General features: G+C 39.7%; 1 protein-coding gene across 2 annotated transcripts in view; it reads right to left on the bottom strand.

Moving 5' to 3' along the window:
* The window catches only part of ARHGAP6 (Rho GTPase activating protein 6), a 227,241-nt gene that overhangs the window by 93,317 nt on the left and 109,825 nt on the right, over positions 1–24,099 (bottom strand). The window lies entirely within an intron of this gene.

Genomic DNA, 24,099 nt, shown 5'->3' with positions numbered 1-24,099 from the left:
TCTTCCAGACACGGAATGTAACATACATTACTTGAATACTCCATGCAGTCTAAGATTTTAGCATTTATTTTTCCTAACATCATACACACGGGCAGAATTTTCTTTAAAAATATACTGAAAACTTTAATGTAAGCAGTGAAACAGTCCCATTTGTTTGAGTGTTTACATAAAGTATGATGACTTGCCAGAATTTGGAGTGAGATGAGACCTACAATACATGAACAATTATTACAGGCCAGAAGAAGAGATGTTAGAAAGCAGCGGCCCTTTTGCACATATATAAGGCATCTACAGCCAGAAGTATATTTCCTGTGGTTAATGGAAGAAAAACATTCTTGAACTGTGCCCATGTTTTCATATTACTGGACATTATGAAAATCTGTGGGAAGCATGTTATGCATAGTAAGAAGTCAGATTGTTTATCTTAGTCTTCAGCGTATACAGTTTCCTATAAAATTCACACCTCCTAGAAGTAATCTTGACACAAAAACATACATTGCGTAGACCTCAAAGTGTAACATTCATGAGTCGTATCTCCCTGCCGACTGCAGAAATGTATTCAACTATTGTGGGAGAACGTGTTAGGTTCAGAAAAATTAAGCAACCCATGGCAAAACATACAATGGACCATACTCTTGGGCAATGTCTCGAAGACAGTAGCCAACAAGGAATGAAGCAGGGCCACAGGAGCCAGGGTTGCAGGTTTTCATTGTAGAGCAATAGACAGGAGTATAACAACATAATGTGCACTGACAAATCCATGAGTAGTCAAACAAGATCATGCAGGTAATCTGCGTCAGATAAGGCCGACACATTAAAGACCTTAGTGAAGGTTGACCTTTATGTCCAGGTCCAAGAGGTGTGCATCCATTCTAAGGGTATTGGCTGGCTGCCATGATTCTTTAGCATTGGTCCTATCTATATCACACAATATTCTACTATTCCTGGATTCTGTATTTTCAAGGTTACAATTGTTCTAACAAATTCCAAAATCATCCAAAAAGTATTTCAATGTATTATTATGGACCCTCCATATGGACTTACAATATCTTGCTTGATAATGCTATTGTACCCATTGAGATTTATGCATCCATAGATATAACATACTGAATAACTTTAGGATTACAATGTATTAGTTATCTTATAGTATTTTTTTACTTTTTACTTTGTCTGCAGGTTGATATCATCCTTAAAGCTTGGTTTCAAACAAACACTTGACCTTAGTTGACTTAAGTTCCTATACAGCAATGGAACACGTTTTTCTTTCTGTAGTATCGCTGAACTTGGAGGCTACATCTAATCTTTATATGCCTTTAATTCTATGTAAATAGCAAAAGAGAAGGTTTTTCATTAAAAAGAATAACCTTGAAAAGAAGGAGAGCTATGTTACCTCAACCAAAACAAAACGAAATTTAAGTCATACATGAAGCGATGAAACACCAATAATTAAAACAATATTAATAGCCAGAGCCTAAAGCTACAAGAAGAATGATTCCAGTTATACAAAGCATCTGCTTAACATCATTCTGTCCTTCTAATGGGTCACATGTTAGATTACAGTTATGTTCTAGGTAATGGTCCAGATGTGAGATTTCGCTTATGTTCTAGGTAATGGTCCAGATGTGAGATTACACTTATGTTCTAGGTAATGGTCCAGATGTGAGATTACACTTATGTTCTAGGTAATGGTCCAGATGTAAGATTACACTTATATTCTAGGTAATGGTCCAGATGTGAGATTACACTTATGTCCTAGGTAATGGTCCAGATGTGACATTACACTTATGTCCTAGGTAATGGTTCAGATGTGAGATTACACTTATGTTCTAGGTAATAGCCCAGATGTGAGATTACACTTATGTTCTAGGTAATGCTCCAGATGTGAGATTACACTTATGTTCTAGGTAATGGTCCAGATGTAAGATTACACTTATATTCTAGGTAATGGTCCAGATGTGAGATTACACTTATATTCTAGGTAATGGTCCAGATGTGAGATTACACTTATGTCCTAGGTAATGGTTCAGATGTGAGATTACACTTATGTTCTAGGTCAGTGATGGCGAACCTTTTTGAGACCGAGTGCCTAAACTGCAACCCAAAACCAAATAAATTATCACGGAGTGCCAACACGGCAATTTAACCTTAAAACTCTGTGGGTCCACAATTGCGGACCCACAAATTACAGTCATGTGACTGGGGCTTTACAGATCTTGTACTGAAAGGTAAAGGTCTCTGCATTCTGTACTTTTAAACAATTAATTTTCACTATTTACATCGCACAGGATCTGTTTTATAGTTTACCGTGCAATGTTATTACATCCTGTACTAATTTCACATCTGCTATAAAACAAATACTGTGTGATATACATAGTGAGGGGACCCCACACAGTACAATCTGCCCCTCAGTGGCCCCCCCACACAGTACAATCTGCCCCTCAGTGGCCCCCCACACAGTACAATCTGGCCCACAGTGGCCCCCACACAGGATTATACCTGTATACTCCACAGTAGCCCCCTCCCACACAGCATGAACTGGTCCACAGTAGCCCCCTCCCACACAGCATGAACTGGTCCACAGTAGCCCCCTCCCACACAGCATGAACTGGTCCACAGTAGCCCCCTCCCACACAGCATGAACTGGTCCACAGTAGCCCCCTCCCACACAACATGAACTGGTTCACAGTAGCCCCCTCCCACACAACATGAACTGGTCCACAGTAGCCCCCTCCCACACAACATGAAATGGTCCACAATAGCCCCCTCCCACACAACATGAAATGGTCCACAGTAGCCTCCTCCCACAGAGCATGAAAGATCCACAGTAGCCCCCTCCTACACAACATGAAATGGTCCACAGTAGCCCCCTCCCACACAACATGAAATGGTCCACAGTAGCCCCCTCCCACACAGCATGAAATGGTCCAGAGTAGCCCCCTCCCACACAACATGAACTGGTCCACAGTAGCCCCCTCCCACAGAGCATGAAAGATCCACAGTAGCAGCATAAAATGGTCCACAGTAGCCCCCTACCCGCACAGCATGAAAGTCTACAGTAGCCCCCTCCCGCACAACATGAAAGGTCCACAGTAGCCCCCTCCCATACAGCATAAAATGGTCCACAGTAGCCCCCTACCCACACAGCATGAAAGTCTACAGTAGCCCCCTCCTACACAACATGAAATGTCTACCGTTGCCCCCCTCCCCTGACAGTGCAAACAAACACAATATAGTTACCTGAAGAGCTGCCGGGTGTTCTCTCTTCTGTTCACTGCGCGCGCTGATGACTTACGTCATCACGCCCGCGCTTGTTCAGAGGTCACACTCTGTAGTCAGTGTAGGCCGCGTAGTACGCGTGGCCTACACTGAGCTACACTGACAGCTTTCAGCTGGATGCGCATTTGCACAACCAGCTGAAGGCAGCGATCGCTCACTAACGGGGAATCCTGCATCGGATTCGCCGTTAGTGAGCGATCAGGGCGACAGCACGCGTGCCAGCAGAGGGGGCTCTGCGTGCCCTCTCTGGCACGCGTGCCATAGGTTCGCCATCACTGTTCTAGGTAATAGTCCAGATGTTAGATTACACTTATGTTCTAGGTAATGATCCAGATGTGAGATTACACTTATGTCCTAGGTAATGGTTCAGATGTGAGATTACACTTATGTTCTAGGTAATAGCCCAGATGTGAGATTACACTTATGTTCTAGGTAATAGCCCAGATGTGAGATTACACTTATGTTCTAGGTAATAGCCCAGATGTGAGATTACACTTATGTTCTAGGCCAGTGATGGTGAACCTATAGCACGGGTGCCAGAGGTGGTACTCAGAGCCCTCTCTGTGGGCACCCATCTGTGGAACAGATTATACTGTATGCAGTATGCATGCATTTCTATGTAAAAAAAAAAAAAAAACACCATGTGAATGCAGGTTTACCTCAAAGTGAATGTACCAGTGGCCTAGGACTAGATACAGCTACAGCTTTAGATGCATACATGCATAACACATAAATTTACCACTTATTGAGGGCTACACATGTGCATGTTCATTGCTAATTATGGAAAAGTACAGCTGTGTCACAGGAGATAGCAGAACTTGCACACAGATTGATGTGTAACTCCTACGTGTGACACAATCTTACCATATTTTAGTTTTATCTCGTTTTGTAATTTTAAGACTCATTTTGCGGTTGAAAACAGATGAAAACCGGATCCACGTTACTGAATCTGTTCTAACAATGCCATGTGTGTAGAATACCATGAAACTGACATCACAGACTGAAAAAATTGAAAGCAGGCCTGCAATTCTATGTCCAGTATCATTTATTATACATTTCATATGTATATACTGTATGTATTTTAAAACAATATAGATATATGAAATAAACAAAGTCAAAGGGGAACATTTACTGTTAAAACACAAAGAATTCAGGGACCGTATACTCCAGAATCTAGTGAACGTGACTTGTGCCACATTTATTAACTATTTTAGACTTTCTGTTCTTTGATCAACAAGAGGGCAGGACTTTTTGGGAAAAGGGGTCACGGGTTGGAGAGGAGGAAGGAGCAAGAAAATGGGGGAGCGGGTACTGAAAAAGGTGTGGAGGGGGGCAGGGGGGAGTAGGGGAAGGGGGCCAGCGGGGCACAAGGGTGCACTGGTGTTGGGAGGGCCCGCTGCGGCCACAAGGCAACGGGGGGTCCGGGGGGTGGGCTGCAGGTGGGTCACGCAGGGGGTGAAGGGGCCACGGACGAAGTCGCAGGTAATGCTAGTGTACATATATATATATATATATATATATATATATATATATAATTATTAAACAGACTTACACTCATTCCAATGAAAGCTGGACGATGCTTTGTTTTCCCTGCCGTGCAAAGGAACGCAAACGAAGTAGGCCCCTTTTGCCATAATGATAATTGAGCATCTCAGAAAACCAAAAGTACCATAATCATTTCTTTACAGCAAACTAGCATATTATCTTTTCTCTGGAGGTCCTGCAATTTACTATACGTGTACTAACTTGTAAAGTTGTTTCTAACTTTTACACTAGAAAGCCACATTTGCTGTGGACATTTAAAGGGCCGCGATCTTCAACAGAACATGATTTATAGTAATGCTGAATATAAACTTGAGGACACTTATATGGCTTGTTTGGATTGCATTTTTCACAAACTCTTAATTTATACAACTTTATTATTTAAGCTGCAGATGTTATCTTTGTAGCTTTCCTTAAGTAGACCTTAAGCGGACCTCACACAGTACACACATGGGTGGTCAAACTGCAAAGATAGGGCAGCTCGAATGCTTTGCCCAGAGAGAGCATTTCTAATGTATCTGAACGCACTATCAGTAAAGCATGGTATAAGAAAATGATGTTAAAGGGTTTATTAGGGTGGGCTAGAAAATGAAGCTATGCTTCTGGGTCTGTGAAAAAGGAGGAGGACTCCATGAAGTCCTCTTATAAAAGCATTCATGAACATTGTGAATTAGGGCAAAGGCAAGTAAAGAAGTAACACATGCTTGAAGACATTATCCAGTAATAAAGTACACATAAGTGTAAAGTGACAATACTATGACCTTCTCGACTATGCAGATAGTAATATTTAATAGTATAATAGTATGGTGTATTAATAGTATATTTGCTCACCACTAGATCATTGCTTTACTTTCTGGACGCCAGCCCAAAGAATGTTATGTAAATATTTAAAAAATATTTGGTTTATGACGTTTGCTGGTAAAGGACTACTTTTTAATCAGGAGGTCTATATCATATACACAGGATGTCAGAAGGAAGGGAGAAGCTTAGAGAGCACTTTTAGTCTCTTTAGGAAATATTGTCCTAATACACAACCTGAAGATGAATATCATTTGCAAAAATTCAGCTTTAAAAGGGTTGCACAGTTTAGAAAGCCCGTTTTTAAATATTCTTCAGAAATTTTGAATGGGAAAATTGAAGAAATTAATTTAATATGGAGTGGCACTGCTGGGAAACGGAATACTTATTGTCAGGTTACCACAAAAATGACAGCTAATCACTGCATGTACAGGGTCAATTTATGATCACCCTATTGTCAACTGACTCTTCTTGTCCAAAGTAAAGACCCTGCTGTTCAAAGACCCCATCATAAATAAGACTAAATATTTGAAGGCTCAAGGGATTGCTAAGACCAACATAAAATACGTCTGTCTTAATGAGTCCCACTCCTTGAGCAATCCCCCCAATGTGTTCTAATTTTTTAACAACTGTCAATTATGAATAATATGTTCTATAGTAACCAAATTGACTTCCAAATGGAAATGTGTGATGATCATAAGAAGACTGATGAGAAGTGATCTCCACAGAACAGAAAATGTAAACCTATTGTGAAGGATTATTGGCCACCATGAAACTACATTTTTATTATAACTTAAAAATGTAAAAAATTCCATAAGCTCAAAAGATATTTGATAATAGACTGACAAGTAGTGTCATGGTCCAGTGTAGACATAACAGGTCTGAAGCTGATTCCAAATGTCGAATTGACATTTCAAAGGTAAATCTCAATATGCAAATCTAGACAGGTGTCAATACAAGCGAAGGACAAAATCAAGCAAATTTTTAAATAGAAAAGAAACACTGGCAAACTCATCTACACCAAAAGACCAGGAAGTGCACAAAAGACAAGTAGAATTTATGATCACAAGATTAGTTCCTTCATCTTTCCTTATAACATCTATCCAAATAAAGTACATTCTTGAGTAGGTAGGTATATTATTGTCAAAATCTACAAACAAGATATGACCTCATGAACCCACCTCCAGAGGTTTTATCTCAGGCTAGGAATTACCGGTAACATGAACCAAATGGCCAGATCTGATTTTGCTAGGACCAAGTTTGTAACAAGATTCTTTGGTCAGTTGAAATGAGTTTTCTCATCTAGGGATTTTACCTGCTCTCTCCTTGACTTCCTGTCTTCAGAGACAAGATGGTGGACAGGCTTAGTTTGTGTAATGAAGTATACAATGGAGGACAAATGCTCCCACACACCCTGGGTTAGTATGTGGGTGTCACGTCATGTCAAATTCTGGTCCAAATAACTCATGCGTGAACTAGGCCTTATACTTATCTACAGAACAAGGGATAAGTCTGTGATCATTGGGGGCTGAATGCTGTGTTCCCCAGAAATCAGGAGGAAAGTCCTCTGAAAGCCTCCTTGTGAATGGAGCACCAGTGTGCTTGTGTGACCACTGCTCCATTCACTTCTATAGGGCTGTGTCTGACTGTTATAGAGAAATACGCATATGTGGGTGAGGTTTCTACTGAGTTCATTAAAGTCAGTAGTGGTGACACCGTGTACCTGAGGTGCGTGGACTGTTTTAGGATGCAATTTACACTCAATTTACAATCTGAGTGAAGGGTGAGTGCAAGAGTGAGTGAGTGGAGTGAGCTGACCCCTTACAGCCACACTCAAGTCACGTGCTAGGATAGTCTGTAAGGGTCCATTCACTCACGAGGATTTTACCGCTGAATCCGTGTCAGAATCCACGTGGAAAAAACGCCTCCTCATAGAGTTCTATGGGTTCCTTCAGGCAGATTCTGCCTGCAAAAACCAACGCAGCCACTGGGAGGCGGAAAATCCACATGGAATTGACAAAAACCACATGGAAAAACCGCTAGCAGTTTTTCAAGGTCCATACACTGTGCTGGAGGGAAAAAAAAAATTCCTAATTCCTGAAGCGGATTTTTTCCTCGCCGAAAAACTCTGTGTGAATGGATCTTAAAGTGAAGGTGTTCTGTCAGTTTGCAGCATTTTCTTCCATGGAACATGAATCAAAGCAGCTATAAAGATAGTCAAAGTACCAATAATTATAATTTACAATAAAACAATATTACTAAACAGAAAAAGCATTGCTGTAAGACTCATCATTCAGCAACTGTAATGGCAGAGTTACTTATTGAATATGTTACTTTATCATTCTAACTTTCCTTTGTTGTGTAAATGTGAGCACATTCCTCCTATGTTTAGCTATAAGCATTATCTGTAATTTCTTTTACAAAATGTTTTTGAGCTTTCTCATGTATACATTAGTAACAGTGTCTAAAAAGGAAAAAATAATTTACCTGAAGTGGCATGAGATTTATTAGCCCAGCTATACATGCTGTAGGTGCTATTAGTCTTATGGTCGTGAGACGTGTGTGGTCCTAACTCCCCTACAGCTACAGTATGAGATCATAGCACCATACTAGTAATACTGAGCACTAGATAAATGATGGTCATAGCTGTCCTTTCTGTGCTATCAATAGTAAATGGTTAAGTTAGGGAGATCCGCCCCTGGCGTTCCTGGATGTTCTTTGATGATTATTTAATTGGTATTGTAAACCAATGAGTTCAACATAAGTACAATGTACGCCAGGCAGTAAAGCTATTTCTAAGCATTAAGAATGTCCTTTGAAAAGAAACACTCTCTTTTACTAGAGCAAAGATCCATCAATCCTATAGTTACTCCTTACCGTAACCTTCCAGACAGACTTCTTTCTTTCATAATTGTTGTAACATGACATACTGGACAATGTTTATATTGTGCATGGAATTTCAGGATCGTTTTTAAAATCCGATTTCCGATCATTTTCCATTCTAACCCGATCCCGATGCAAGTCAATGGAATTTTTTTTAATAATCAAAGATCGGATTTTAAAAAGATCCTATTCACTACACAGCATGGAGTCCAAAAAATGTTTAAATTTTTGGACTCCACGCTGTGTAGCGATTAAAAAAAAATCCCCCGGCTACTTAGCCCCCCTGGTGTCCACTTACCTGCAAAGATCCACTGCCGCTGCCACTCCCGGTTCTTCTCGGTCTGGTCCTCTCTCATTGACATGCCTTCAGAGCACCATGCGTGCCCCCACCGCCTAGGCTAGTGTTAGAGATTATGGGAGTAGGCGGGACTTGTTGTGGCTTAGGAGAATGTGGGCGGGGAGACGTGAGTGCATCACTCATGTCTCCCCTTCCAGTACCCGCCCACACTCTCCTAAGCCACAAGTCCCGCCTTCTCCCAGCATCTCTAACACTAGTCTAGGGAGGCAGGGGACGCGCAGGGCGCTCTGAAGGCATGCCAATGAGAGAGGAGAGGAACGAGAAGAACGGGGAGAGGCAGCGGCAGCGGATCTGTGCAGGTAAGTTGAGCGAAGTTCACGAGTAGCTAGATACTATCTACTCTTCTGTTTCCTCCCTGCTGTGCCATATACTGGACTCTGCTACATCTCCATAACTGTACATTGACTTGTCTATCTACTCTTCTGCTTCGTCCCTGCTTTACTGTATACGCAGCTCTGCTACATCTCAGATGTAGCAGAGCTAAGTATACGGTAAAGCAGGGATGAAGCAGAAGAGTAGATAGACAAGTCAATGTACAGTAGTATCTATCTACTCATGAACTTCAGCCATGGCTTATTATATGGCGAGTGCCTCATCGTCCTCACAGCAGCGCAGCACAGAGTGATTTACCGCAGCCTGCCACTCTTCTGCTTCGTCCCTGTTTTACCATATACTCAGCTCTGTTACATCTGAGATGTAGCAGAGCCGGGTACATGGCACAGCAGGGAGAAATTGTCAATTCCTTCCTGCTGTGCCGTATACTCGGATCTGCTACATCTCATATGTAGCAGAGCTGAGTATATGGTAAAACAGGGACAAAGCAGAAGAGTGACAGGATGCGGTAAATCCATAGGAATGAATGGACGCAGCCTTCCATTCATTCCTATGGGTGCGTGCTTTTCGAAATGGGAATTTTGAATAGTAAACGCTCATCTGATACTATAGCTTTTCCCACAATGTTTGGCCAATAGCCAAGCATTGTGGGAAATAACCTCTGACCTCAATCCCGCTGGAAAAGATCGAGATCGGAATTCCGATCGCGAAAGTTACTCGATAGCTGATCGGAATAATTTCCGATCCCGATTGCTCAACCCTATTAGCAATCTATAATTATATTAAAGGGAATACACTATATATATGAAATTTTGGTTTTGTATTTTAAAATGTAAAAGAGCTATACAGTGTTTTTTATTACATATTAATTTTATTTTTTAATTGAAATTTGTTAATTACATATAAATATTAATGTAACTATTTATGTGGGCAGCATGGTGGCTCAGTTGTTAGCACTGCAGCCTTGTATTGCTGAAATCCTCGGACCAAAGACAACATCTGCAAGGAGTTTGTATGTTCTCCTCATGTTCACGTGGGTTTCCTCCAGGTACTCCAATTTCCTCCCGCACACCAATCACTTATTGATAGAGAATGTAGATTGTGATCCCTATATGGGGCAGTGATTGACAACATCTGTAAATTGCTGCAGAATATGACGGCGCTATAGAAGTGAGCTCAATAAATAATAAAATGTTTATTTGCATTTATTTTTTTAATATTCCCCAGGGGCAACAATTTTGGCAATTCCCACATACTGCCTTCATGTACTGACTGTATAGACAGATGTGTTTGCTTTGTGGCAGAGACAATAAAAGTGAGTTCAAGTCAGAAAGACCAGCCCATATTCCATAGACTAATACAGTTTCCATAAACAGAGTACAGTGCTCGCCTCAGAGAGTGGCAAGGGAGCTGATATATATAGTGGACATATGGGAGAAGCATTGTTACACCTTCTCTATATTTTTTAAAATAAACAGCATAGTTGACCAACAGCCACTAAACCTAAAGTTCTGGATGATGGATAGTGAGAATTAGGAGAACCCACTATATGCCCATACAGTCCTATTTAAAATGCATTTGGCTCACAAGACTAAAAAACAAAAATGTAAAGAGATTTGTGTAGTGATTAAAAAAAAAAGCTTTCATTTCCGAGCGGCTCCTGTTCTTTTGCCCGTTTCCCCCACTAATCTCTGCACTTCCTCCTACAGCAATGACATACTGACAAATAAATAAATGAATTTCCTGCACTCGATTTTATGCTTCCAAATACTGTGAACTTTTATTTACATCCGACAAAAGACGTTTCGGTCATATACAGACCTTCTTCAGTTTGTCGGTGGAGTATTGTGGAAGGTGGAAGCTTGGAATGTATCCAGGTCAGAAGGTGGAAGCTTGGAATGTGTCCAGGTCTGACCTGGACACATTCCAAGCTTCCACCTTCTGACCTGGATACATTCCAAGCTTCCACCTTCCACAATACTCCACCGACAAACTGAAGAAGGTCTGTATATGACCGAAACGTCTTTTGTCGGATGTAAATAAAAGTTCACAGTATTTGGAAGCATAAAATCGAGTGCAGGAAATTCATTTATTTATGTGTATTATGGCTATGAGAAGCCTTTTCCTGGCACCGAACGCCTTGACCGAGTGACGGTACACTAAGATTAGAAAATACTGACAAATAAGTGTGACCAGCCAGTCTCTAATGTTGGGTGAAAGTAGCAGTTATGACAGACCAGCAAGCAAATATTTCGTACAACAAAGGGGCACTCCTAAGCTTCCTATTCTATTTGGCTTTCCTGGAAAGCTTCAACGGTGAAATTCAGTCTTCCAATAAACCAGCAACTGAACATCAAGCAATTGTAGGAATAGTGAAGAACAAGGATCAGAGAGGGTGTTAGGGTTGATGGGAGGTTTATTAGCTAAAAGTAGTGTTCATTAAAACATAGACTAAAGGATGAAAATGAAGACATAGATAAAGGGAAGAGACAAAACCCAAAAGAGAAGGGCAGTACATAAGGATGAAGAAATGAAAAGGATGGATTGTTGGATGTGAAAAAGAGCAACTCACACTGAAATGGAAAACAGTAACTGCATTCAGATTGAATAGGGTTTCTTTTTTTCAAAGATAGTAATTTTCAAGTCATCAGAATGACCAATGGTAGCTTTTAGGGCCCCTTCACACGGCGTATACGCTCACTGCTTTGGAGCGTGTAAACGTTCCGTAGCAGCGGCGTCTAAAGCACTTCCCATTGTTTTCTATGGGAGCCGGCAGACGCGCGCTCCCCATAGAAATGAATGGAAAAAGCAGCCCATTCATTTCTATGGCGAGCGAGCGTATGCCGGCTCCCATAGAAATCAATGCGATCTGCTTTTAGATGCCGCTGCTACGGAACGTTTACACGCTCCAAAGCAGTGAGCGTATACGCCGTGTGAAGGGGCCCTTAGTCTGTCTACAATGATCTCCATGTGATCCATTATCTACCGCCATCGTAGTTTTGCAGTAGATGTCTTCATTAATACTTATCTTTATAATGTATCTCATCTGATCAATCAAACTCCTCCCAATTGACGTCATTTTCATGAATTTATTTAATCAAATCCAGTCTGTACAACCCTAAGGCCTGATAAAGACACCATTCTAGCTGAAACATGTTCCACATCACCAATAAATATTTCCTACCAATTACTTCAAGCATCTCGATTGGTTCTTCATGTCATCAAAGCCCTCAAATCCTTGCTTTTCCTTTTGTTCCCTACCCTGACTGGTAATCCGCTTGTAGATAACATATGACTCAGGACTATGATTACAGGTTTATATAGTCAATGGAGGATTATAATCATACAAACAGCAGCAATAGGCAGCATGCTAGTCAGAAAAAAGACAACATGCCCTAGAAACCTAACTAGCTCACCTTCTGTTGAATGAAATCTAAAAATAGGTGAGCCTTAAGATGGCCATACACATTAATGTCAGCCAAACCCAATGATTTTATCAGGACCGACTGACCCTCTAATGCGTATGAGGGCCTCCTGACTCTCCCAATACAGCAGATGTTGGGGCACAAAAGCACTTGGCTGTAGGTCTTTAATATACCCGGTCCTTTTGTACTAAGGGGGGTATAACCTATTGCCAGACTTCCATCTACATCTTGAGAATGTACAATATGCGCATGAAAGTATAGAGGATGGGTAAGATACTGAACCCATTGGCTGAACGGACAACTATCTAAAATATATGGACAAACTTGCCCCTCCATCTTACATATCTATCTTGAGACTTTCGCACAATGCTGTTCCATTTTAGTTATTTTCAATTACATGTAACCTAGAAGAACAGAGTATCTGCACTATTGATCCTATTTATGTTGTTATTCCTCCACTGGCTTAGTAAAGGTACAATTACAGTTTTCATATGTGAATTCTGTATGGAAGTGATTCTAAATACAATTCCTGTACTTCTTTAAAAGAAAAAAACAACATAGTTTTACATTGCATGATTGGGGAGGAATCACTTTAAGACCAGGGAGACTGGGATAGCTCTTTCTTCAAACATGAAGTAAATCAAAAAGAAATTTAAAAGTATAAAGAAAAGACTTATTCTTCTATTCTTGTTGGTACTCAAAAATACACACTTAGAAACTGCGGGATCTACAGTTTATTAAAGGCAAGATGAAACATTAATAAGTGCAGTGCAGGAGTATTTATTTAATATTCTAAATATAACCCCCCACTAGCCTTAGACTGGGTTCACACCAGCGTTGGCTCTCCGTGCGGGCATTCCATTCCATTGCGCTTCTCTCTGCGCATTTTTCGCCCTTTTCGGGTGGAAACCGAGTGGAAACTACCCGGACCCCATTATAGTCTATCGGGTCCGTGGGTTTCCACAGGTAACAGCTTTTCTAAGCGGATTAGGATTACATTAAGGGGGTCCCGGACACAGCTATGAACCTAGTCTAATATGTATGAATGTCTTTCTTTGTACCACAGAGCCTCAATGGGTGTGACTGTCACTGGAACTTTCATCGAGAATTTCCCACAATAACAAACAACTTCTCTATTTTGTGCATCAGGGATAGAAACCCCTCTGGGAACCATAGCCTCCACGATACATTCCAAAACACTACAGCAGAGTGCAAAAGAGACTTCAATACTTGACAAAACTGCCCGTTATCTTTAAGAAACAGATATGCAATACATACAACTGGACTTCAATTTTGAGGCAGTTTTCACACCTTGAATATCGCTATGGTACAATACATAGGGTTCATGGATAAAAAAGCATCAACTACTGAAACACAAACACTGCAAAAGCTTTTGTCTGTCTCAGATGTCCCCAAGTGCAGCACGTGGCAGCGTCATTTCTTGACTGCCAATAACTATGATACAAAAGGACCATATAAGATATATGATTAGTCTTTGTCAATGTAACAAAGTTATTCCTTATAGCTGACATACAACTCTAGGCACCTGTGATATGAAATCATAGACATAGTCTTAAGTTATATTAACATGCATGACTGAGGGCCACGGCTGCCTGAAAATTGATTCTAATAGAACATCAAAAAATGGGAAATGTCCTATTTTTACCAATAGACAAAAATCTATGAGGATTCTGAAAAAACTAGTACCCCTGGGATGCGAAACGGCTATGTATAGTATCCCTAGCTTGGTTGTGAATGTAGCTTTATACTAAGAATAATATTTCCGGACCTCTAGTCTCCAGTGCATTTAATAATAATTATTGTCATGCAACTCACTAACACTGAACATCCTGGGACAACTTACATTTACCACTGGACTCTTCACTGCCTCATAAAACAGGGAAAACAAAATTAACCCTTTGGTGCCCAATAGGGGCTTCCTATGAGGAATGAACCTCTGAGCAACCCTTATTTAATACTGAATCTATCTATCTATCTATCTATCTATCTATCTATCTACCTACCTACCTACCTCACGACTCACGGATCCTTCTGTGCTAACAGTTCTGACTGAACTCAGCAAATACAACAGTTGCGTAATAAAAGCCAGCATAAAAAGCGAGAATCAAAGCTAGAAAAATGATTCTTTCTTACCCATCAACTAAACATGTTTGCTTCTTTCCTTTGAAATGCTATCAGACATGAAAGGAGGTCAACTCAAAAAGGCAAAAAAATATACATATGTACAGTCTTCATTCCCATTCTGCCAGATGTACGGAGGAAAAAAAGCCCATCTGGAGCCATAAATTCCAGGATGCCGTCTTGCTTTCTTTCGAGAAGATAGATTCACTACTAGGAAAGTTGCAGATTTGCTGCTCACTTTAGCTTTCTCGGTTTAGCTATCCTTATTGGAACCAGAAGAAACTTCACTTCAGCTAATGGATTCTTCCTCTATTGTACAACAATAAAGACTATTCTATAAACGCAGATTTTAAGGGAAAACTGAAGAAATTAGAGAGAATCCCGTACATGGGACTCTGTGCCTCTTTGCTGGACTGGAACTGTACAAACTTTCCTTATTAGGAATAGACTAAAGAATGTTGGAAGGCTCGGGGATCATCCTTTTTATTTTGGTAAAGAACATTTAATGTTTCATTTACCTTTAACTAGTTACACCCAGAAAGGCAGCTTTATAAATTATATTCCCAGAAACACAATGTAGTCATAGGGTAGAGCAAAGGGGACTTGTCAGTAAATAGATGACAAGAAAGTAATACCGAGCAACCACAGAAAATACACTCAAATTGATCGTGTATACAATACAAGGGAGATTTACAGCAGCAGTGGTTCTATCCAGAGACCCCTTGGAGGACAACAGATGCAGAAGAATGTCCGATGGATATGAAGAAAACTGCGCTACTCTCTTGGGATAAACAACACACGCACTTTATTCCGCTTTCTTAAAAACACGACGCTACAACACAGCGTTTCGGGGATTCCCCTTTTTCAAGTGTAACAGAAACACACAATGTACCCTAATAAAAACAAATAGCACAATAAATACAATAAATAATAATAAATATGAATATAAATATAAAAATTGTGTAGGATGGCAAGACACAAATACAATTAGTATTATTTAGCAGAGTCCAAAATTGTTGGGACTAGCAACAATTTTGGACTCTGCTAAATAATACTAATGTCTTCAATGACTTCTGTGATAGAACATTTGTATTTGTGTCTTGCCATCCTACACAATTTTTATATTTATATTCATATTTATTCATATTTATTGTATTTATTGTGCTATTTGTTTTTATTAGGGTACATTGTGTGTTTCTGTTACACTTGAAAAAGGGGAATCCCCGAAACGCTGTGTTGTAGCGTCGTGTTTTTAAGAAAGCGGAATAAAGTGCGTGTGTTGTTTATCCCAAGAGAGTAGCGCAGTTTTCTTCATATCCATCGGTCATTCTTCTGCATCTGTTGTCAGTAAATAGAGTAACATCTCAGAATCTCCATTTAGGGTCCATTTTAGTTAAATGAATATATATTTTGATGTACCAAGGCTGCCATCTCCTGCACTTCAGAACCAATAGCATTCTTTGATATGTGTGTTAAAATATACTGGGCTAAACTGTATAAAATAGGAATAAGATTTCTTTAACAGAACTATTTGAACACAGATTATTATATATCCTAGACTAAAAAAAAAAAAAACTAAACAAAAAAAACAATAGGTTACCTGGCTTTAAAGCAATCTGGCTCTAGTGAGTGTTACATTGTAAGGGACTGATGTAAATGACGACAATCTCTGTACAATGCTATGGAATATGTTTGCGCTATTGAAGCAAGTGGAAATATGTTCACCACGCCCAAACAATGAGGATCTTTTTATACTTTTTTTTAGATGCAACTACTTGCCTTTTTCTATTCCTCACTTTAAAGAGTGACCATAGCTAAGTGGGTCTACAGTGGACCAAATGATATAGTTTCTAATTGCAGAATTTACTATACATATATGCTACATAGGGGTTATGTAGTATTCTAAAAGAAAAATCTGATTTTTCCCATAAAATAGCACCACTTCTGTCCATGGACTGTTCACTTAAATGGGCATGACTTGCCATACATCATCCAGGAATAGAAGTGGGGCTTCTCTTTTCTAATCCAGTAAATCTCTTTATGATAAAGCAAGAAAAAGTGGAAAAACAGAGGTGCCACATAAGTAATAATAATAATTATAATAAATTTTATTTATATAGCGCTAACATAATCCGCAGCGCTGTACAATTTGTAGGGTTCAAATACAGACAAAAAGAAAGTCATTTCACACAATGGGACTGAGGGCCCTGCTCGCAAGAGCTTACAAACTCTGTATACTGCATAATGAATAGTTGTCGAAGTATCAAGCTATATATAGTTACATAGTTACATAGTAGATGATGTTGGATGAAGACATCAGTCCATCAAGTCCAACCTATAACCCTACAATCCCTATAGTGTTGATTCACAACTTTCAGCAAGATTCTTGCAAGATGAAAGTTGTTCAGTTGGCATTTCCCCCCAGATCTGGCCATTAACAAGAACATTCAGTTTTGATGAATGTGGAGACTTAACAGGTTTTTTTTTCCCCACAAGACTTACATACTGATGACCAATCTTTAGGATAGGTCATCAGAATCAGGTCAGTGGGAGTTCAACACTTATCAACAATCCACCGCTGTCCACTGTGTAGTGCTTACTTCTCATCCATCTACATTTTAATATTAATCTTGCATTTATCTTAGCTCAGGGGCCGGCAGCCACCAGCACGAGTGCCCAGAGCGGCATGCGAGGCTCATTCCCCTGACACAGGCAGCCCAAGTCCTGGCCCAGCTGTTTCGATCGGACCAAACACAGCGGATCCTAAACTGCTATTATAGAAGTAAACACGTGTCCTAAAGCATCTTGTGGCAGCATTTTTGAGTTATAGTTTGTGGTATATGACTTTAGTATAGGGATCATCATCCTTACTATTATTACATGGTACTACAAGGACCTCATCTATGATTTATTCATTCAAATCAGCACACCAAACAAAAAAGGTTGCCTGTCTTAATGGTTTCCTTCTCTAGAGTATACATAGACAGCTTTAATAAGAGCATCATGATGTACTTTACCTGAACCCATAATGTTATACGTAGATGGACTGCATATTAGCTTATCCTGGCTTTTTCACCTCTGTATATTAAACTCTCAGTGACTTCAATATAAGTGCATAGATTTAGCTGGAATTGCACTACTTATGGTATTTTTCCTGTCTTCTACACATATACATTATCTATTTTGCAGTCACTTCCTCAGCAAAGCATCTCCACAACATGATTCTGTCAACACCATGCTTCAAGGTTGGGGTGGTATTCTTCAGACGTCAAGTCTTCATCTTTTTTTCTATACATATCAATGGTCACAATGGCCAAACATTTCCATTTTTGTTTTTTCAGAACACAGGACTTTTCTCCAAAAAGTCAGATCACCATGTACAGTTGCTGTAACTTTTTTACTGTATTTTGGGGTGGTGGCTTCTTCCTTGCCCAGCAGTCTTTCAGGTCATGTTGATGTAGGACACATTTTACTGTTCATACAGATACTTGTGTACTTATTTCCGCCGGCATCTTCACAAGACCATTTGCTGTTGCAGAACTGAACTTGTATTTCTTGCACCATAATATATTCATCTCTAGGATGTGTCTTCTTCCTGATGACTACCTCTATGATGACTACATAGTCTTCTGGTGATTATACTAGCAGATTAATGTGTGAACAAATGAACATGGTGCTTTCAAGCATTAGAAATTGCTCCCAAAGATGTACCAGAGTTGTGGAGATTTACAATTCTTTCTTTAATGTCTTCGCTGATTTCTTTTTGTTTTTCCATGATGTCAAGCAAAGAATCATGTAGGCCTTCAGAGTAGGTCTTAAAATACTGCCACATACTGTATCTCCTATTAATTTACATGGCATCAATTAAAGCCATGACATAAGCTATGTAAAGCCATAGTCAGGTTAGTGTATGTAAACTTCTGACCCACTGGGAATGTGATAAAAATATAAGAAATAAAAGCTGAAATAAATCATTGTCACTAATATTATTCTGACATTTCACATTCGTAAAATATAGCAATGATCTGAACTGACCTATGGGAAGGAATGTGTAGTAGGGTTAAATGTCTGTAATCGTGAAAAATTGAGGTTTAATGAATGTGTTTAAGGCGTATGTAAACTTATGACTTCAACTGTGTATATACATATATATCATATAAACATATACTGTATGGAGAAAAGTATTGTTCCCTAGCTCTTAATCACTGAATTCAGTTGTTTCGCTCAGTTCCATCGCTGCAGATGTATAAAATCCAGCACCTAGCCGTGCCGTCTGCCTTTACAAATATTTGTAAGAGACTGGCTTGTACTAAAGAGCTCACTGAATTCCACTGTGGTAATGTAATATAATGCTAAGGCTAAGTTCACATCTACGAACATAAGCGCACATCTCTGTTGAAAACGCCACCGCAGAAACTGCCAGAAATCGGCAGAGAGAAAAGTTGTGCATGGAGGACTGCCTGCACAGACGATTTTTTTCTCTATTGGATTCAGTATAAAAATGGTGCACACTCAGCAGACCACTATTTTAGTGATCCAACACTCCACAGTGCGCAGAAGTGAACTTAGCCTTATCTTTACAATTGAGTTTGTGAAACTTCTCCCCCCCCCCAGAAATTTGAAAATCAATTATGTGTTGTATTATTGAACATGGGAAAAATATGCAAATCTGTCTCCCAAGATGTAAACAGGGAGACAGTGTCTCCGTTATGCTGCCCTCTATAGCAAGCATCCTGAACAACATGCCCGACTTCCCAGAAGCCTTCACTGCATGATGCGAGGTTATGAAACATAGAAGAATAGTTCATCTATGTGAAAAAACCTCAAAGGTCAGAAAAATCCATTAACATTAAAGGGAGTCTATCACCTCCTTGAAGCATATTCCCCTTTTACCACCATGTTACAGAGCACATTATGGTAATAAACAACATACTTTGTTACATATGTCACTTTTGTACATTTGGAGAACAACTTTGAAATCTTATGCAGATAGAGCAGGTGGTTCACAGGGGGCAGACCTACAGCTTCCAAGAGCACTGCTTTTGGCACTCAGATCCCTACAATCTTATGCATGTGCGTCTCCGTCTAGTTGGAGTTGATCCTTCCAATGTTTTGACATCATCCGTTCTACTTGATCAGCATAAACAGTGCTCCTAGGGCTGAAGGCCCAACCCCCAGTGCAACTTCAAAATTAGTTTTCTCCTATTCTACAAGAGTGATATACATATCAAAGCTATGTTGTTTATCACTATAATGCGTTTCATAATGTGGTGGTGACAGTTTAGTATGTTTGGGGAAGCGTCAGACTCCCTTAAACCTCTTTATACAATTAGGAAACGACAGTAACTGAGTATAAAGTAACCTCCATGATTCAAACCTACATACAAAAAGTCATAACATGAATAAATATCATAGAAACATACAAAAATAATAGTTTAGTAATTGAGAAATATAAAATCTAAAGAGAGCCAGTTAAAAATCAATAAAAGTTTGGTAAGGGAGGAGGATTGTGACAAAACGTGAACACCAAAATGATACTACTATGGATGTTAAAAAAACTTGCAAATTGTGTTGTTTGTCTGGAACCTACAGTACACTTGTACTCAGTCCGTAACTAAAGATAATAAATAATTAAAGAAGGTAATTGGTAATAAGTGATAGTTTTAAATGAGACTTCAGGACGTCTATAGCAATACCACAGAACTTATGTTTCTTTTCCATACTGTACAGTTATAGACGATTCCCCAATAGTGCGACAGAAGGGGTTAATGATGTTATTGTCATAGATGTAGTTGACTGTATTAAGAGTCTTGACAGAGGAAAATTATATTGTTTATGATGGTGTAAAGAAAAGTCATGATTTATAATGATATGTACAATGACATATACACATTATATATATATATATATATATATATATACCTGTCAATTGCAATAAATCATTAAGACACAATATCTAAAAAAAAAAAAAAAAAAAAAAAACTACTTTCCTGGCTGATACATTCCAGACACAAAGCTAAGTGAAGCAGTTTTATTACATTTTATGATTAACTTTATCTAACATAGCAACTGCTTGGGAACATTTGCTGTTGATGTGTTCTGCACTGTTAGTCTAGTAAAGTAGATTTTGTTAATTATAAGAGGAGTGGTTCTTGTTTATATATACGACATTACACACATCTAAACACTACATGAGAAAGATATTTATAGCTCACTAAATACCCAAAATCGGGAAAAACCCATAATGCATCTCAGTCGTGACACTTTAAAGGTACACCAAAACTAAGTTTCTCCCACACAGTTTACATAGTTTTTCTAGGATAGGACATGCTATTCTAGCACAAAATATGCCAGATAATAACTGGTAATACAGTACACTAAACAGCCTAAAGGTAAGTTCACACTGGGTTTTTTGGTCCGGAACCTGAGGTGGAGGCTGCCTCAGGTTCTGGACCAAAATACGGGTAGCTGCGACTTGATGCGACCCAACAAATACTCTTGTCGCGGGCATGCGAACTTACTTATCAATCCCCGCTCATGCAGCCCTAAGCCAGAAAGGGGATTGTTAAAGGGATTCTACCACTAAATTGGCATTTTTTCTGCTTTAGACGTCGGAATAGCCTTTAGAAAGGCTATTCGTCTCTTACCATAGACTTGGTCTCCGCTGCGCCGTTCCTTAGAAATACCGTTTTTTACCGGTATTACCCTCTCCAACAACGCCTCCATCTTCAGCTGCATCCTCCCCTTCTCTCATCGTCTTCTGTCTTCGTCAGCTCCGACACCTGCGCAGTCAGCTCTACCAGTGAGACACTAGTAGAGCCGACTGCGCATGCCAGCCGGCAGCCATTTTTTGTTTGGCGTAGACTTAGAGGAGCGTACTGCGCGTGCGCGCAATTGCGGCCTCGAAAATATGGCCGCTGGCCGGCCTGCTCTACTAGAGTCTCACTGTCAGAGCCGACTGGCAGGCATCGGAGCTGACACTGAAGGAAGACATCAAGAGAAGGGGAGGATGCAGCTGAAGATGGAGGCTTCGCTGGAAAAAGTTCTCTGGCAGCAGAGGGGACGCCCCCATTGTCGTTTGAGCGCTAGGGCCTGCCCCCATTGCTGTGAGAGAACTCAATAGCATACCGGTAAAAATATTATTTTTAAGGAACGGCGCAGCGGAGACCACGTCTAAAGGTAAGAGACGAATAGCCTTTCTAAAGGCTATTCCGACGTCTAAAGCAGAAAAAATACTGATTTAGTGGTAGAATCTCTTTAAGTAAATAGTGCCTTTTTTCCTGCTGGAATTACTGGACCTATTAAAAACAAAAGCAGCAGGGGTCCGTCAGGCCCCCTAAGGTCACAGGCCCCGTAACAGCCACTACAACTGCTACGGCAGTACTTACACCACTGGGTCTACTCTTTTGCAAAGACAGCTCCCCTTTTGTAATATCAGACTAATGGCAGTCTGTTTTTAGAAAAGCAGGCCATTTTTATCATCTAAAATAACACTTTAAAAAGGATCCATGATCCCTTTTGTTACAAGTATAATACATCATCTATTCCTCATGAAAAAAAAAAGAGTTCTGTAATTTATATTTCCTTAGAACTCATTTGAATACATTACAAGCTGGGTGCTAATAGTTGGGAATGTGTCCATGCACACAGTCTGACAATGTCAATCAGTGTTGAATGTATCAGAGTGTGTAGAGACATACCACTTTTGCATGAGGAATAGTGCTACCTACTGGAGTTGTCAATTTCTTCATAAATTTCTAGGTGTAATAAAACAGGAGTGACATAAAAGAATAGGTGAACAAGAAAAGTTGTTTTATGATGCTATTTAGGCTCTGTACTGTCAGGAGGGCGGTGTCAGGAGCAGGCAAAGGGGAGTAATTCTGAGTTCTTGATCACGCCCACTGCCTGACATCACTCTTCTGACAGTACAAAGCTTAAAACTAAAACACCAAAACTGACAGCACTTGTTGCTCTGGAATGGTGGGCGCTAGAGAAAAAAATTCCAACTGTGCTAGAATCAGTGGAGTAGCATCTATTAACAGATGCTAAGAACTTGACTTGGTGGGGGTGGTGAGAGGTCCTCTTTAAAGTGGCTTCTAAAGTGTGATTTACATTCACATAAAAAGTTAAGGCTCTCATTTGTTATACTTGACTTTCATGGGTCTCCTGAGTCCATATGAACTAGTGACTTGCAGCATAACACTACTGGGTGCACTTAATAATCTGCATACCTTACCTACTGTATGGATGATCTTTATAAATTCTCATAAGATATATGATGAGAATAAATCACAAGATTAACAGCGGGAAGACATAACCCATGAGTACAAGCAACACTGCATGTGAACATTTTCAGCCCAAGTAAAGGTCTGTAATATCTCTGCCTTAATTACAAGGGTACAAGTCAGCTGCCAAATAATAACATAGTACTCATATCTGTTCCTGTGGAGCTTCCCGTCAGCTTCCTCTAAAAGCAGTTTCAAATAAATAGAAAGAGAATAAAGGCAATGGCTGTTTTCATTTGGAAGTTTCATTCTTCAGGGATTTTAAGTCATTAATTCGGTGCCGGCTTAGCACTTCTCAAGATTAAAACAGGAGCTGATTTTAGTAATGTCAAGAAGGTTTATAATGATAGATCCAAATGAACTTGACATCAGAAGTTGACCACGCCACAATGAAACCAAACTCCATTTTTTTAATACCTGATAATTCCTTAAAGGAGCCCATACATATTTGGAAAAGTTGATGAAAATGGATGATTTACATACTAATAAGTTTGTCGTTTATGCTAGGCTCATACTGGCATAGCATTCCCATTGCTCTGGTCATTCTGGAGGACGAGAGGCAGACCCCTTGTAATAGTGGTTACCACTGACTATTATGGGGTCTTTCAGATAGCCATTGTTTTAAAACAGAAAAACTGGTGTTGGAAAAAGTCCTATGTGCAGATGTGAATGTAGCTTTAGAAAGACATAGACTTTGAGCTGCAGGAATGTATTGCCATAAAGTAAAGTGCTGTGCAAGTTTTCATAATGAGTAAAACTAATGTCATGCAAAAATACTATGTGGTCCATCAAATCCAAGTATCCAAGGTTCTCAGCATGCTATAGGTCCTAAACACCACATAAAATATTATTATAGCTGCATATTACTAAGCTGTAAAGCAACAGTTAACAAAATTAACTCTTAATTCTCATTTGCTAAGGCTGCTCCTTCCTTCTCTTCCCACTCCTCGTGAGTACAAAGCTGGTAGGAGCTGATTTCATATCATTTTTACTTCAATTTGCATTGGACCATAACAAAGGTAGTAGAGAAGGACAAAGTGCCGAGCATTAACAATAT

Source organism: Leptodactylus fuscus, chromosome 2 (genome assembly GCF_031893055.1).
Source record: "Leptodactylus fuscus isolate aLepFus1 chromosome 2, aLepFus1.hap2, whole genome shotgun sequence".
NCBI classification, from domain to species: Eukaryota; Metazoa; Chordata; class Amphibia; order Anura; family Leptodactylidae; genus Leptodactylus; species Leptodactylus fuscus.
Note: the sequence above shows the minus strand (reverse complement) of the source record. Positions and strands in the feature narration are given on the sequence as shown.